The sequence below is a fragment of the Hoplias malabaricus genome, unplaced genomic scaffold, assembly GCF_029633855.1.
Source record: "Hoplias malabaricus isolate fHopMal1 unplaced genomic scaffold, fHopMal1.hap1 H_1, whole genome shotgun sequence".
Lineage (NCBI taxonomy): Eukaryota > Metazoa > Chordata > Actinopteri > Characiformes > Erythrinidae > Hoplias > Hoplias malabaricus.
Window position 1 is genome coordinate 3326609 of NW_027101324.1, and position 15000 is coordinate 3341608.

General features: G+C 59.4%; 1 non-coding gene and 1 pseudogene across 1 annotated transcript; both read right to left on the bottom strand.

The window, feature by feature from the left end:
- Window positions 1-734: 734 nt before the first annotated feature.
- Window positions 735-888, bottom strand: LOC136686004 (5.8S ribosomal RNA). The gene has a single exon (XR_010800255.1). It is a non-coding gene; the product is annotated as a 5.8S ribosomal RNA (ribosomal RNA).
- A 13685-nt stretch (window positions 889-14573) lies between these two features.
- The window catches only part of LOC136685981 (28S ribosomal RNA), a 4635-nt pseudogene continuing 4208 nt past the window's right edge, over window positions 14574-15000 (bottom strand).

Consider the following 15000-nt stretch of genomic DNA (forward strand, 5'->3'; position numbering starts at 1 on the left):
TGGGCTGCATTCCCAAGCAACCCGACTCCGAGAAGCCCGACCTACCCGGGCGGGAACGCGGGACTCGCTACCGGGCTTTCACCGTCTATGGGAAGAAGCCACGTTCGCGAGGACTTGGTCCCGCGTCCGCACCGAGACGGATCTTACGGACTTCCGTACGCTACATTTCCCGGCCAACCCCGGTCAGGGGAAAGTGGGATTCAGCGCTGGGCTCTTCCCTGTTCGCTCGCCGCTACTAAGGGAATCCTTGTTAGTTTCTTTTCCTCCGCTTACTGATATGCTTAAGTTCAGCGGGTCGTCTCGTCTGATCTGAGGCCGCACACAGAGGTTTCTTATGCGGGGGCGAGGGCGGAGGCGGAGGGCCGAAGGCTAGGGGCGAGGGGCGAGAGCCCGGCACGAGACCGAACTCCGCGACACCTTCCCCCCCACCCCGGCCGCTCGCCCGCCCGCTCACTCGCCCGCTCGCTGGGTTTAATCGGCACTCGCCACCCCCGCGTCCGACTGCGCGGAGCCCCGCTCGGGACTCGGGGAGAGACCGTAACGGACGTGGACCCGGACCTACTCGGCTCTCCCTCCGTTCCCTGTACGGAGCTCTCTCGCAACACGGGCCGCGTGGACTGGCTCGGAACCGAGTCTTCGTTTGGGAAGACGAAGGGCCGTTTTCAGGCCCTGCGAGCTTCCAGCCGCGGTCTCTCTCTCTCAGCGGGGGCGCGGAGACCGATCGATGGGTAAAGCGACCCTCAGACAGGCGTGGCCGCGGGATGGACCCCCGCGGCCGCAATATGCGTTCGAAATTTCGATGATCTGTGTCCTGCAATTCACATTAGTTAACGCAGATGGCTGCGTTCTTCATCGAAGCACGAGCCGAGTGATCCACCGCTAAGAGTCGTATTCGGGTTTGTGCCCGGCCCGTTACAGGCCGGGCGAAGGAAGCCATTCGAACAAGAGACAATTTTTGCCAATATATTTCAAGCCGGGTGCCTTCCACCCCCGTGCAGGGGGGGAAAGGTCATTGAACCTGGGCGTCACCACCGGACCGAGGAGTTACGGCCCGGGGGACGATCGCCCGAGTAGGTGCCCGAGACTTACGTGGTTTAGGAGACCGGGGTCTAGGCACCCGCCGTTCCCGGCGAGGCCCAGGGGTTTGGTTCGCTGCGTTACGGGTCCCGGTCTAAGGCATTCAGGCGTGCGCTCAAAGCCAAGCTCTCCACCCCGGAGGGTATGAGCGAGGCCCGGTGGTACGCTCCCAAGTCCCCGCTTAGGGGAAGGCGCTGGGTAGATCCCACCTAGTCAGGACCGGCGGGCACCGGCCGTCTCCTTTCGGGTGTTTATAAACGCATCCGGGGTTCGTGAGGCCCCTTCAACTCGCGCACCGGCCTTAGACTATTATACGGTCCGTCTCTGCGAAGCCAACATCGGGGGTATTTTGCATGCGCTCTTAAGCTCCGCTCTAACCCCGTGAGGGGAAAGAGTTTCGCCCGGCGGTACGCTCCCGTCCACCACCGCCCCCTGTGCCGGGGGGATGGGTTCAGGGAGATCCCACCGAGGCCGGCGAGCACCGGCCAACGCCCTGGGGGTGAGTAAGCCCCTTTGACTCGCGCACGCACAATCAAGCCTTCAACGATCAATGGTTTTTTGGGTTTAACTACCCGGCGGGCGGCTCCGGCGCCACTCTTCCCCCCGCGAACGGGAGGGGCGGACCGGGGTACCTATGCACCTAAGGCGGTCCTCGCATAACCCCGAGTTCCGAAGCCGGCTCGCTACGTCCACCCACCCGGAGGGGGGAGAGACTCACGTCGGCCGACGACGAAAGGTACGAGGCTTCTGCGGTCCATACCTTGAAGGTACCCGCCGGGGGGGAGGTTCGGCCTCTCGAGTCCGACTCGACAACCGGCACGGACGGCGGGCGCCGACCGCGGCCAGGTCACCGTTATTGATCCTTCCGCAGGTTCCCCTACGAAAACCTTGTTACGACTTTTACTCCCTCTAGATGTCCGGGTTCGATCGACTTCCCATCGCCCGGAGGCGACCCCCGTTCGAGGGCCGCCCCGGGGACGGTCCGAGGACCTCACCGAGGCATCCGATCGGTAGTAGCGACGGGCGGTGTGTACAAAGGGCAGGGACTTAATCGACGCGGGCTGGTGACCCGCGCCTACTTGGAATTCCTCGTTCGAGGGGAATAGTTGCAATCCCCTGTCCCCAGCGGGGAATGGCGTTCATAGGATTGCCCGCACCTCTCGGCGTAGGGTAACTTACATGTTGAACCAGCCATTGTAGCTCACGTGCGACCCCGGACTTCTAAGGGCATCACAGACCTGTTATTGCTCCATTTCTCAAGTGGCTTCTGTGCCACAAATCGCTCTAAGAAGTTTAGCCACCGACCGCTGATTCCCACCGGGCGAACCCCAACCTTCAGGCCCGCGGTAAGCGGGAGGGCACCGGGGAGGGGAGAGGGAAGGCGAAGGCGAAGGACGGACAACCCACACCCGGAGAGCGGAACGAGGTGCGGACGGCATCGGGGAGGGAACCGAACGCGAAGGGGAGAGGCCGGAGCCACCCACTCGACGCAGAACTGAACCCCCGTCAACCGCATCACCTCCCCGAACCGATCCGGGGTAGAACCGGACCCCCGCCGAAACCCCCAACACCCCCACCCCGATGGGGACCCCCCGCGAACGGGGACCTTCGGGGATAGAGTCCGACCCAGGAGAGGGGCCGTGTAACTACTTAAAGGATGGGATCTCGTTCGTTACCGGAATTGACCAGACGAATCGCTCCACGAACTACCAACGGCCATGCACCACCACCCACAGAATCGAGAAAGAGCCGTCAATCTGTCAATCCTTACCGTGTCCGGGCCGGGTTAGGTTCCCCGCGTTGAGTCAAATTAAGCCGCAAGCTCCACTCCTGGTGGTGCCCTTCCGTCAATTCCTTTAAGTTTCAGCTTTGCAACCGTACTCCCCCCAGAGCCCAAAGACTCGTGGTTTCCCGGACGCTGCCCGGCGGGTCATAGTCGTTAACCCAACGCCGCCGGATCGCGGGTCGGCATAGTTTACGGTCGGAACTACGACGGTACCTGATCGTCTTCGATCCTCCGACTTTCGTTCTTGATTAATGAAAACATTCTTGGCAAATGCCTTCGCTTTTGTCCGTCCCGCACCGGTCTACGAATTTCACCTCTCTCGGTGCGGTACGAATGCCCCCGGCCGTCCCTCTTAATCATGACCTTTGGTCCGTCAAACCCACGAAATAGGACCAAGAGAGCGGTCGGATACCCCCCCGGCTCGGGGAACCGTGCGGCGGCCAGAAAACGGCCCCGCCCGGCCGCCTCGCCGAAGAGCTCCGACTCGCCCCCCATGGGAAGGCCTTATTCCATTATTCCTAGCTCAGTCCATTCAAGGCACGCTTCGGCCTGCTTTGAGCACTCTGTTTTGTTCAAAGTAAACGCACCGGACCCTTCCGCCCCCCACGTATTCAACCGCGGCGGACGACCCAGCTAAGGGCCTCTCCGCGGAGGAAGGGAGCAGAGGACACCGGATGAGTAGGGACAAGGTCCCGCGACCTCCACCCAGAGACCCGCGGGGGGTCCCCAACCCCCCCGGAGAGGGGCAGCTTCCCACCGCGAAGTCCGGACGGGCAGAGGCCCGGCAGCCGGGACCCGTCCCCGGATCCAACTACGAGCTTTTTAACTGCAGCAACGTTAACATACGCTATTGGAGCTGGAATTACCGCGGCTGCTGGCACCAGACTTGCCCTCCAATGGGTCCTCACCCACGGACGTAGATTGAGTTCATTTCGGTCCCGAAACCTTCAAACGGGGCCTCGCACCGATATTTTTCGTCACTACCTCCCCGTGTCGGGAATGGGTAATTTGCGCGCCTGCTGCCTTCCTTGGATGTGGTAGCCGTTTCTCAGGCTCCCTCTCCGGAATCGAACCCAGATTCCCCGTTACCCGTGGTCACCACACGTAGTCCCGTAGACTACCGTCGAAAGTTGATAGGGCAGACACTCGAATGAGACGTCGCCGCCCCGAAGGGCTCTGCGATCGGCCAAAGGTTATCTAGAGTCACCAAAGCGGACCCGACCGGAGTCGGGAGGGGGTTTTTTGGTTCTGATAAATGCACGTATCCGTGGGGGGCGCCGAGGGGGGAAGGTGAACCAGTCACCGACCACCTCGAAACGGCACCCCCACTTCCAACGCTTCGTTTGCATGTATTAGCTCTGGAATTACCACAGTTATACCAAGTAACGTGTGGAGCGATCAAAGGAACCATAACTGATTTAATGAGCCATTCGCAGTTTCACTGTACCAACGCCCGTGTGTACTTAGACTTGCATGGCTTAATCTTTGAGACAAGCATATGATACTGGCAGGATCAACCAGGCCGATCCCTCTGGTACTCAAACCCGGCTTGGGGAAAGAGAGAGAGTCGGTGGTGCGTGGAACTCGACCCCCCGAAGGAGGAAGAGACGCGCACCGCGGAAAGGCTTTTCGAACGAGACCCCCCGGAGGTGGGTCTGCAATCGGGGGTTTGACTACTTGGAAAATGTACGATTCAAGGCCCGGACGGTGCAGGCTAGGGGCCGGTTCCTTCCCTCAATAGGATCCCGACCCTAAGGCACCACCGACTCGGACCTTTTAACGGACCCAAACTGCGGTGGAAATTAGACCGACGGATCGGCTAAGTCTCCCTCGGAACGATTCTGGGACAAGCGGACCCCCTGTTACGGGGGGTCCACGAGCCATGGAGGCTGGAGCACGTGGCGGGGAGGATCGTTCTAAAAGCCGGTATTATTTCGGATTAGAAGCCTGCCCCTGGTGCTCCGGGTATGCCGCATTTCGAACGGGCGTAAAGGACGTCCGTTTAAGGGAAGAGAATGGAAGAGAATTTCCTGGCCCCCTCAAAGCGCGAGGAGGTCGGCATAGGTTTTACGGTACGCCCCCCCCGGAGCCGTCTGATGTTCAGAAGACGAAGGGTTTTGCCCCCAATCTCGTAAGGTCGAGGGCTCACCACCGAACTTCCAGCCGCGGTCCTTGGTAGGACCGATACGCGGACAAGCCGCAAAATCCTGGCCCCCTCGCAGTGCGAGGAGGTCGGCAAAGGTTTTACGATTCGCCCCCCGGAGCCTACGGTTAGTTTTCTCGATTTAAGAAGACGAAGGGGGTCGGGGCCCGGGAACCGTAAACCGAGCGCCTCTTCCCCTGCGAACTTCCAGCCGCGGTCCTTGGTAGGACCGATACGCGGACAAGCCGCAAATCCTGGCCCCCTCGCAGTGCGAGGAGGTCGGCAAAGGTTTTACGATTCGCCCCCCCGGAGCCTACGGTTAGTTTTCTCGATTTAAGAAGACGAAGGGGGTCGGGGCCCGGGAACCGTAAACCGAGCGCCTCTTCCCCTGCGAACTTCCAGCCGCGGTCCGTTTAAAAAGACCGATCCGTGACACCTCTAATGCGCTCTTTGCCTCCGGCCGTTTCCAGCGCGGGGGCCCGGTGGTGCGCTCCCAAGTCCCCGCGGAGGGGAAAATCTGGGAGATCCCACATTAGACCAAGCGGAACGCCGGTCTTCGCCTCGGGGGTTTGTATGCCCCTTTCGACTCGCGCACGGGCAAGAGTTAGGTTAGGAACGGGGACAACTGCCGGCGGGCGGCCCGTCGCACCCACCCCGCAAGTGGGCAGGTGGTCGGTGGCCTGTGGACCCGCCGCTCGGATTCGTTTATAGTAGGAACCATAACGGGGTACAACCCTCATACGCTCGACCCCCTCACGCCCAGAGAAGTGTTCACCTCCCTGGGCATATATCGAACGAATCATCGGGATTGAAGGGGAGGCCACCCAAACCATCCCCTTAGCCCAGAGGGGTGCCAGTCCTCGGGCTTCGGTATTCGCATCACCGGGGTCTATGGAGGTCTCGACTTAGGTTTTGAAAACCTCCAGAGGGGGGGCCGGATTAACCACCACCCTAGCCCAGAGGGGTGCCAGTCCTCGGGCTTCGGTATTCGCATCACCGGGGTCTATGGAGGTCTCGACTTAGGTTTTGAAAACCTCCAGAGGTGGGGCCGGATTAACCACCACCCTAGCCCAGAGGGGTGCCAGTCCTCGGGCATGTCACTTCGCATCACCGGGGTTCTATGGAGGTCTCGACTTAGGTTTTAAAAACCTCCAGAGGGTGGGGGCATATCTTATCCCCACCCTAGCCCAGAGGGGTGCCAGTCCTCGGGCATGTCATTTCGCATCACCGGGGTCTACGGAGGTCTCGACTTAGGTTTTGAAAACCTCCAGAGGGTGGGGGCATATCTTATCCCCACCCTAGCCCAGAGGGGTGCCAGTCCTCGGGCTTCGGTATTCGCATCACCGGGGTCTACGGAGGTCTCGACTTAGGTTTTGAAAACCTCCAGAGGGTGGGGCCTGACTTACCACCAACCCTTAGCCCAGAGGTGTGCCACTCCTCGGGCATGGAATTCGCATCAACGGGGTCTACGGATGTCTCGACTTAGGTTTTGAACACATCCAGGGAAGCAGAGCGGACATTCCCATTATTTCAAGCCCATCGGGAAGCCACTCCTTTGGGCATAGCGTTTCGCATCGCTGTTACCCAAACTTACGTCTGATTTAATGCCTCCCTAATATCCCGACGGCACCAGGCTGAGAAACCATATGCCCACAGGATTTGAGGCGTTGGAACCTCGTTCGCATAGCCGACAACGATGAACCTCCCTCGGACTCGCTACGAGGCTTGAGGAGGGTCCTGATTTTCTTAAAATCTCAGGTGAGGGACTTAGAAAATTTTCACTTTAAAACCACAGACCTCCAGAGGAGAGACCGGGCTTATCACAACCTTAGCCCAGAGGGCGTCACTCCTCGGGCATGTCACTTCGCATCACCGGGGGTCCATGGATGTCTCGACTTAGGTTTTGAACACATCCAGAAGGGGGGGCCGGATTAACCACCACCCTTAGCCCAGAGGGGTGCCAGTCCTCGGGCTTTAAATTCGCTTCGCCGGGGTCTATGGAAGTCATTTTTTAGACCTCCAGAGGGGAGGCAACCCAAACCATCCCCTTAGCCCAGAGGTGTGCCACTCCTCGGGCTTGTGTATTCGCATCACCGGGGTCCATGGAAGTCATTTTAGACATCCAGAGGGGAGGCCACCCTAACCATCCCCTTAGCCCAGAGGGGTGCCAGTCCTCGGGCTTTAAATTCGCTTCGCCGGGGTCTATGGAAGTCATTTTTAGACCTCCAGAGGGGAGGCAACCCAAACCATCCCCTTAGCCCAGAGGTGTGCCAATCCTCGGGCTTGTGTATTCGCATCACCGGGGTCCATGGAAGTCATTTTAGACATCCAGAGGGGAGGCCACCCTAACCATCCCCTTAGCCCAGAGGGGTGCCAGTCCTCGGGCTTTAAATTCGCTTCGCCGGGGTCTATGGAAGTCATTTTTAGACCTCCAGAGGGGAGGCAACCCAAACCATCCCCTTAGCCCAGAGGTGTGCCACTCCTCGGGCTTGTGTATTCGCATCACCGGGGTCCATGGAAGTCATTTTAGACATCCAGAGAGTGGGGCCGGTCTTACCACCACCCTTAAGCCCAGAGGGCGTCACTCCTCGGGCATGAAATTCGGATTACCGGGGTCTATGGATGTCTCAACTTAGGTTTTGAACACATCCAGAGGGGAGGCCACCCAAACCATCCCCTTAGCCCGGAGGTGTGCACCTCCTCGGGCTTCAAATTCGAATCACCGGGGTCCATGGAAGTCATTTTAGACATCCAGAGAGTGGGGCCGGTCTTACCACCACTCTTAGCCCAGAGGGCGCCACTCCTCGGGCATGAAATTCGCATCACCGGGGTCCATGGAAGTCAGTTTAGACCTCCAGAGAGTGGGGCCGGTCTTACCACCACTCTTAAGCCCAGAGGGCGTCACTCCTCGGGCATGAAATTCGGATTACCGGGGTCTATGGATGTCTCAACTTAGGTTTTGAACACATCCAGAGGGGAGGCCACCCAAACCATCCCCTTAGCCCGGAGGTGTGCACCTCCTCGGGCTTGAAATTCGAATCACCGGGGTCCATGGAAGTCAGTTTAGACCTCCAGAGAGTGGGGCCGGTCTTACCACCACCCTTAAGCCCAGAGGGCGTCACTCCTCGGGCATGGAATTCGCATCAACGGGGTCTACGGATGTCTCGACTTAGGTTTTGAACACATCCAGGGAAGCAGAGCAGACATTCCCATTATTTCAAGCCCATCGGGAAGCCACTCCTTTGGGCATAGCGTTTCGCATCGCTGTTACCCAAACTTACGTCTGATTTAATGCCTCCCTAATATCCCGACGGCACCAGGCTGAGAAACCATATGCCCACAGGATTAGAGGCGTCTGAACCCCTTTCGCATAGCCGACAACGATGAACCTCCCTCGGACTCGCTACGAGGCTTGAGGAGGGTCCTGATTCTCTTAAAATCTCAGGTGAGGGACTTAGAAAATATTCACTTTAAAACCACAGACCTCCAGAGGAGAGACCGGGCTTATCACAACCTTAGCCCAGAAGGCACCACTCTTCGGGCATGTCACTTCGCATCACCGGGGTCCATGGAAGTCTCGACTTAGGTTTTGAACGCATCCAGAGGGTGGGAGCCGGACTTACCACCACCCTTAGCCCAGAGGGCGTCACTCCTCGGGCATAAAATTCGGATAACCGGGGTCCATGGAAGTCAATTTTGACCTCCAGAGAGGGGGGGGGCCTGGCTTACCACCACCCTAAGCCCAGAGGGCGTCACTCCTCGGGCATGAAATACGCTACACCGGGGTCCATGGAAGTCAGTTTAGACCTCCAGAGAGGGGGGGCCGGGCTTACCACCACCCTTAGCCCGGAGGGCACCACTCCTCGGGCTTGAAATTCGCATCACCGGGGTCCATGGAAGTCTCGACTTAGGTTTTGGAAACCTCCAGAGGGGGGGCTGCACTTACCACCACCCTAAGCCCAGAGGGCGTCACTCCTCGGGCATGAAATACGCTATACCGGGGTCCATGGAAGTCCTTTTAGACCTCCAGAGAGGGGGGGGCCGGGCTTACCACCACCCTTAGCCCAGAGGGCACCACTCCTCGGGCTTGAAATTCGCATCACCGGGGTCCATGGAAGTCTCGACTTAGGTTTTGGAAACCTCCAGAGGGGGGGCTGCACTTACCACCACCCTTAGCCCAGAGGTTCATCACTCCTCGGGCATGAAATTCGGATAACCGGGGTCCATGGAAGTCAGTTTAGACCTCCAGAGAGTGGGGCCGGGCTTACCACCACCCTAAGCCCAGAGGGCGTCACTCCTCGGGCATGAAATTCAGATAACCGGGGTCCATGGAAGTCAGTTTAGACCTCCAGAGAGTGGGGCCGGGCTTACCACCACCCTAAGCCCAGAGGGCGTCACTCCTCGGGCATGAAATTCGGATAACCGGGGTCCATGGAAGTCTCGACTTAGGTTTTGGAGACCTCCAGAGGGGGGGCCGGGCATACCACCACCCTTAGCCCAGAGGGCGTCACTCCTCGGGCATGAAATACGCTATACCGGGGTCCATGGAAGTCAGTTTTGACCTCCAGAGAGGGGGGGCCTGGCTTACCACCACCCTAGCCGAGAGGGCGTCACTCCTCGGGCATGAAATTCGCTTCACCGGGGTCCATGGAAGTCATTTTAGACCTCCAGAGAGGGGGGGCTGCACTTACCACCACCCTAGCCGAGAGGGCGTCACTCCTCGGGCATGAAATTCGGATCACCGGGGTCCATGGAAGTCAGTTTAGACCTCCAGAGAGTGGGGCCGGGCTTACCACCACCCTAAGCCCAGAGGGCGTCACTCCTCGGGCATGAAATTCGGATAACCGGGGTCCATGGAAGTCTCGACTTAGGTTTTGGAGACCTCCAGAGGGGGGGCCGGGCATACCACCACCCTTAGCCCAGAGGGCGTCACTCCTCGGGCATGAAATACGCTTAACCGGGGTCCATGGAAGTCAATCTAGACCTCCAGAGAGGGGGGGCCGGGCTTACCACCACCCTTAGCCCAGAGGGCATCACTCCTCGGGCATGAAATTCGCATCACCGGGGTCCATGGAAGTCAGTTTAGACCTCCAGAGGGGGGGCTGAGCATACCACCACCCTTAGCCCAGAGGTGTGCTCCTCATCGGGCATGAAATACGCTTCACCGGGGTCCATGGAAGTCATTCGAGACCTCCAGAGGGGGGGCCGGGCATACCACCACCCTTAGCCCAGAGGTGAGTCACTCCTCGGGCATCAAATTCGCATCACCGGGGTCCATGGAAGTCAGTTTAGACCTCCAGAGGGGGGGCTGAGCATACCACCACCCTTAGCCCAGAGGTGTGCTCCTCATCGGGCATGAAATACGCTTCACCGGGGTCCATGGAAGTCATTCGAGACCTCCAGAGGGGGGGCCGGGCATACCACCACCCTTAGCCCAGAGGTGAGTCACTCCTCGGGCATCAAATTCGCATCACCGGGGTCCATGGAAGTCAGTTTAGACCTCCAGAGGGGGGGCTGAGCATACCACCACCCTTAGCCCAGAGGTGTGCTCCTCATCGGGCATGAAATACGCTTCACCGGGGTCCATGGAAGTCATTCGAGACCTCCAGAGGGGGGGCCGGGCATACCACCACCCTTAGCCCAGAGGTGAGTCACTCCTCGGGCATCAAATTCGCATCACCGGGGTCCATGGAAGTCAGTTTAGACCTCCAGAGGGGGGGCTGAGCATACCACCACCCTTAGCCCAGAGGTGTGCTCCTCATCGGGCATGAAATACGCTTCACCGGGGTCCATGGAAGTCATTCGAGACCTCCAGAGGGGGGGCCGGGCATACCACCACCCTTAGCCCAGAGGTGAGTCACTCCTCGGGCATCAAATTCGCATCACCGGGGTCCATGGAAGTCAGTTTAGACCTCCAGAGGGGGGGCTGAGCATACCACCACCCTTAGCCCAGAGGTGTGCTCCTCATCGGGCATGAAATACGCTTCACCGGGGTCCATGGAAGTCATTCGAGACCTCCAGAGGGGGGGCTGGGCATACCACCACCCTTAGCCCAGAGGTGAGTCACTCCTCGGGCATCAAATTCGCATCACCGGGGTCCATGGAAGTCAGTTTAAACATCCAGAGGGGGGGGGCCGAGCATACCACCACCCTTAGCCCAGAGGTGTGCTCCTCATCGGGCATCAAATTCGCATCACCGGGGTCCATGGAAGTCATTCGAGACCTCCAGAGGGGGGGCCGAGTATACCACCACCCTTAGCCCAGAGGTGAGTCACTCCTCGGGCATCAAATTCGCATCACCGGGGTCCATGGAAGTCAGTTTAGACCTCCAGAGGGGGGGCCGAGCATACCACCACCCTTAGCCCAGAGGTGAGTCACTCCTCGGGCATCAAATTCGCATCACCGGGGTCCATGGAAGTCAGTTTAAACATCCAGAGGGGGGGGCCGAGCATACCACCACCCTTAGCCCAGAGGTGTGCTCCTCATCGGGCATCAAATTCGCATCACCGGGGTCCATGGAAGTCATTCGAGACCTCCAGAGGGGGGGCCGAGTATACCACCACCCTTAGCCCAGAGGTGAGTCACTCCTCGGGCATCAAATTCGCATCACCGGGGTCCATGGAAGTCAGTTTAGACCTCCAGAGGGGGGGCCGAGCATACCACCACCCTTAGCCCAGAGGTGAGTCACTCCTCGGGCATCAAATTCGCATCACCGGGGTCCATGGAAGTCAGTTTAAACATCCAGAGGGGGGGGGCCGAGCATACCACCACCCTTAGCCCAGAGGTGTGCTCCTCATCGGGCATCAAATTCGCATCACCGGGGTCCATGGAAGTCAGTTTAGACCTCCAGAAAGGGGGGCCGAACCTACCACCAACCTTAGCCCAGAGGGCGTCACTCCTCGGGCTTCAAACTCCCATCGCCGGGGTCCCATGGAAGTCTCGACTTAGGTTTTGAACCGTTCCGGGGTCACCTCCAGTGAGATAACGCGGAAATCTCACTATATTCATGCCCACAGGCGAACCAGAGCCTTGGGCTTGTCATAGTTACATACGGTGTACCCAAACTTTCGTCTTTTCTAAAGGAACCCTAATGTCCTGACGGCACCGCACTGGAAACCCCCATGCCCTCTGAATTTTTACCTCTCCGAGGTGCTCCGTTTTGGGCTTGCTACCTAGGGCGAAGAGGGTCAGAAATTTTTCTAAGTCCTACTTTAAAACGTCCCACTGGGAGAACACTAGGGTTAGCACTTTGCCAAAAAATCACGGCTGAATGCAATTTTCACGCCTCGCACCCTTTGTTCGTTTAGATTTAACAAAAAAATCAACCGACCCCCCTTTTTAACAACGCTTTGCCGAATTTAGCTCACTTTTCCCGGCCTGGAATATCTCACGCTTGCCCCCCACGGTACTTACCTCCGGGGAAGACACCCCCGTCGCTGCCAACGCCCATGCCCGGCCCAGGCTCACCCGACTCGGCCTCGCTCGCTCCATCGCCCGCTCCAAACCTCCGGGGAGAAGACCCCCATCGCCGCCAACGCCCATGCCCGGCCCAGGCTCACCCGACTCGGCCTCGCTCGCTACATCGCCCCGCTCCAAACCTCCGGGGCTGGACCTCCACCAACCCAGCGCACCTCTCGAACCTATCCGGCCCACACTTAAGCACTCCTCCTCGGACTAAACCATCCAGCCCGCGCCGCTGGAACGAGCGCCCACTGGAAGACCCGAGCCCCAAACCCGCGCGCTTTACGGTTCTCTATCTCCCCGGGCTCGGAGCACTTTTCTCGGCCATGGGACCTCCAGGGGGGGCCCTTCATGGCTCCGTCAATATTCCTTTAAGTCTCACTCCGCCCACTGGAAGACCCGAGCCCCAAACCCGCGCGCTTTACGGTTCTCTATCTCCCCGGGCTCGGGGCACTTTTCTCGGCCATGGGACCTCCAGGGGGGGCCCCTCATGGCTCCGTCATCATTCCTCTAAGTCTCATTCCGCCCACTGCGATACCCGAGGCCTTTAACCGCGGCGTTCACGGTTCTCTATCACCCCGGGCTCGGGGCACTTTTCTCGGCCATGGGACCTCCAGGGGAGGCCCTTCCTGGCTCCGTCATCATTCCTCTAAGTCTCATTCCGCCCACTGCGATACCCGAGGTCTTTAACCGCGGCGTTCACGGTTCTCTATCACCCCGGGCTCGGAGCACTTTTCTCGGCCATGGGACCTCCAGGGGAGGCCCCTCATGGCTCCGTCATCATTCCTCTAAGTCTCATTCCGCCCACTGCGATACCCGAGGTCTTTAACCGCGGCGTTCACGGTTCTCTATCACCCCGGGCTCGGAGCACTTTTCTCGGCCATGGGACCTCCAGGGGAGGCCCCTCATGGCTCCGTCATCATTCCTCTAAGTCTCATTCCGCCCACTGCGATACCCGAGGTCTTTAACCGCGGCGTTCACGGTTCTCTATCACCCCGGGCTCGGAGCACTTTTCTCGGCCATGGGACCTCCAGGGGAGGCCCCTCATGGCTCCGTCATCATTCCTCTAAGTCTCATTCCGCCCACTGCGATACCCGAGGTCTTAGACCGCGGCGTTCACGGTTCTCTATCACCCCGGGCTCGGAGCACTTTTCTCGGCCATGGGACCTCCAGGGGAGGCCCCTCATGGCTCCGTCAATATTCCTCTAAGTCTCATTCCGCCCACTGCGATACCCGGGCTCAGAGCATGTACTTCGGCCATGGGACCACAAGAGGGCGCCCTTCTTCAGAAACTGCTGACATCCAGGACCATTCAAGGGAGCGACCTGCCTCCCTATGCCCGCCACCGGCTCCCTCTAACCGGTGTACTGGCTCTCGGGGCCCGCGCCCCAGAGAACCAGAGTTTCGGAAATTGCACTAAGTCCAGACATCCAGGACCATTCAAGGGAGCGACCTGCCTCCCTATGCCCGCCACCGGCTCCCTCTAACCGGTGTACTGGCTCTCGGGGCCCGCGCCCCAGAGAACCAGAGTTTCGGAAATTGCACTAAGTCCAGACATCCAGGACCATTCAAGGGAGCGACCTGCCTCCCTATGCCCGCCACCGGCTCCTTCTAACCGGTGTACTGGCTCTCGGGGCCCGCGCCCCAGAGAACCAGAGTTTCGGAAATTGCACTAAGTCCAGACATCCAGGACCATTCAAGGGAGCGACCTGCCTCCCTATGCCCGCCACCGGCTCCCTCTAACCGGTGTACTGGCTCTCGGGGCCCGCGCCCCAGAGAACCAGAGTTTCGGAAATTGCACTAAGTCCAGACATCCAGGACCATTCAAGGGAGCGACCTGCCTCCCTATGCCCGCCACCGGCTCCTTCTAACCGGTGTACGGACTCTCGGGGCCCGCGCCCCAGAGAACCAGAGTTTCGGAAATTGCACTAAGTCCGATTTTCGCCCACTACGAGACCTAAAACCGTCATCCAGGATTTCACAGGGGAGTACCCACCTCCCCTATGCCCGCCACCGGCTCCCTCTAACCGGTGTACGGAGTCTCCGGGGCCCGCGCCCCAGAGAACCAGACCTGGACCGGGGGTTTGCTTTCGCCTTCCCCCCCCGACAAATGTTTGAGTGGACGGGATGACTTTCAATGGATCGCGGTATATGCACCCGCTCTGCCACTTATGACACCCGCACTCAGAATCAGGTCGTTTACGAGTCATTTCGCACCCCGGATCAAGGAACATGCGCTTAGGGACGGAAGGGCGGACCGAGGCGTTCGTTAGCCCCGGCCCTGGTTCCAGTCTCGTGCGGCTCTGGTCACCGGCGGCGGAGCGGAGTTTCCCCCGCCGCGCGCCGCGGCTATCCCGGACCAACCGTATCGAACCTCGGGCACGGACGTATCGCTCCTTCTAGGCGGGATTCCGACTTAGAGGCGTTCAGTCGTAAGCCCTCGGATGGTAGCCTTGCACCATTGGCTCCACAGCCAAGCGCGAATACCAAGTATCCGAACCCGCGGTTCCTCTCGTACTGAGCGGGGTTTCTA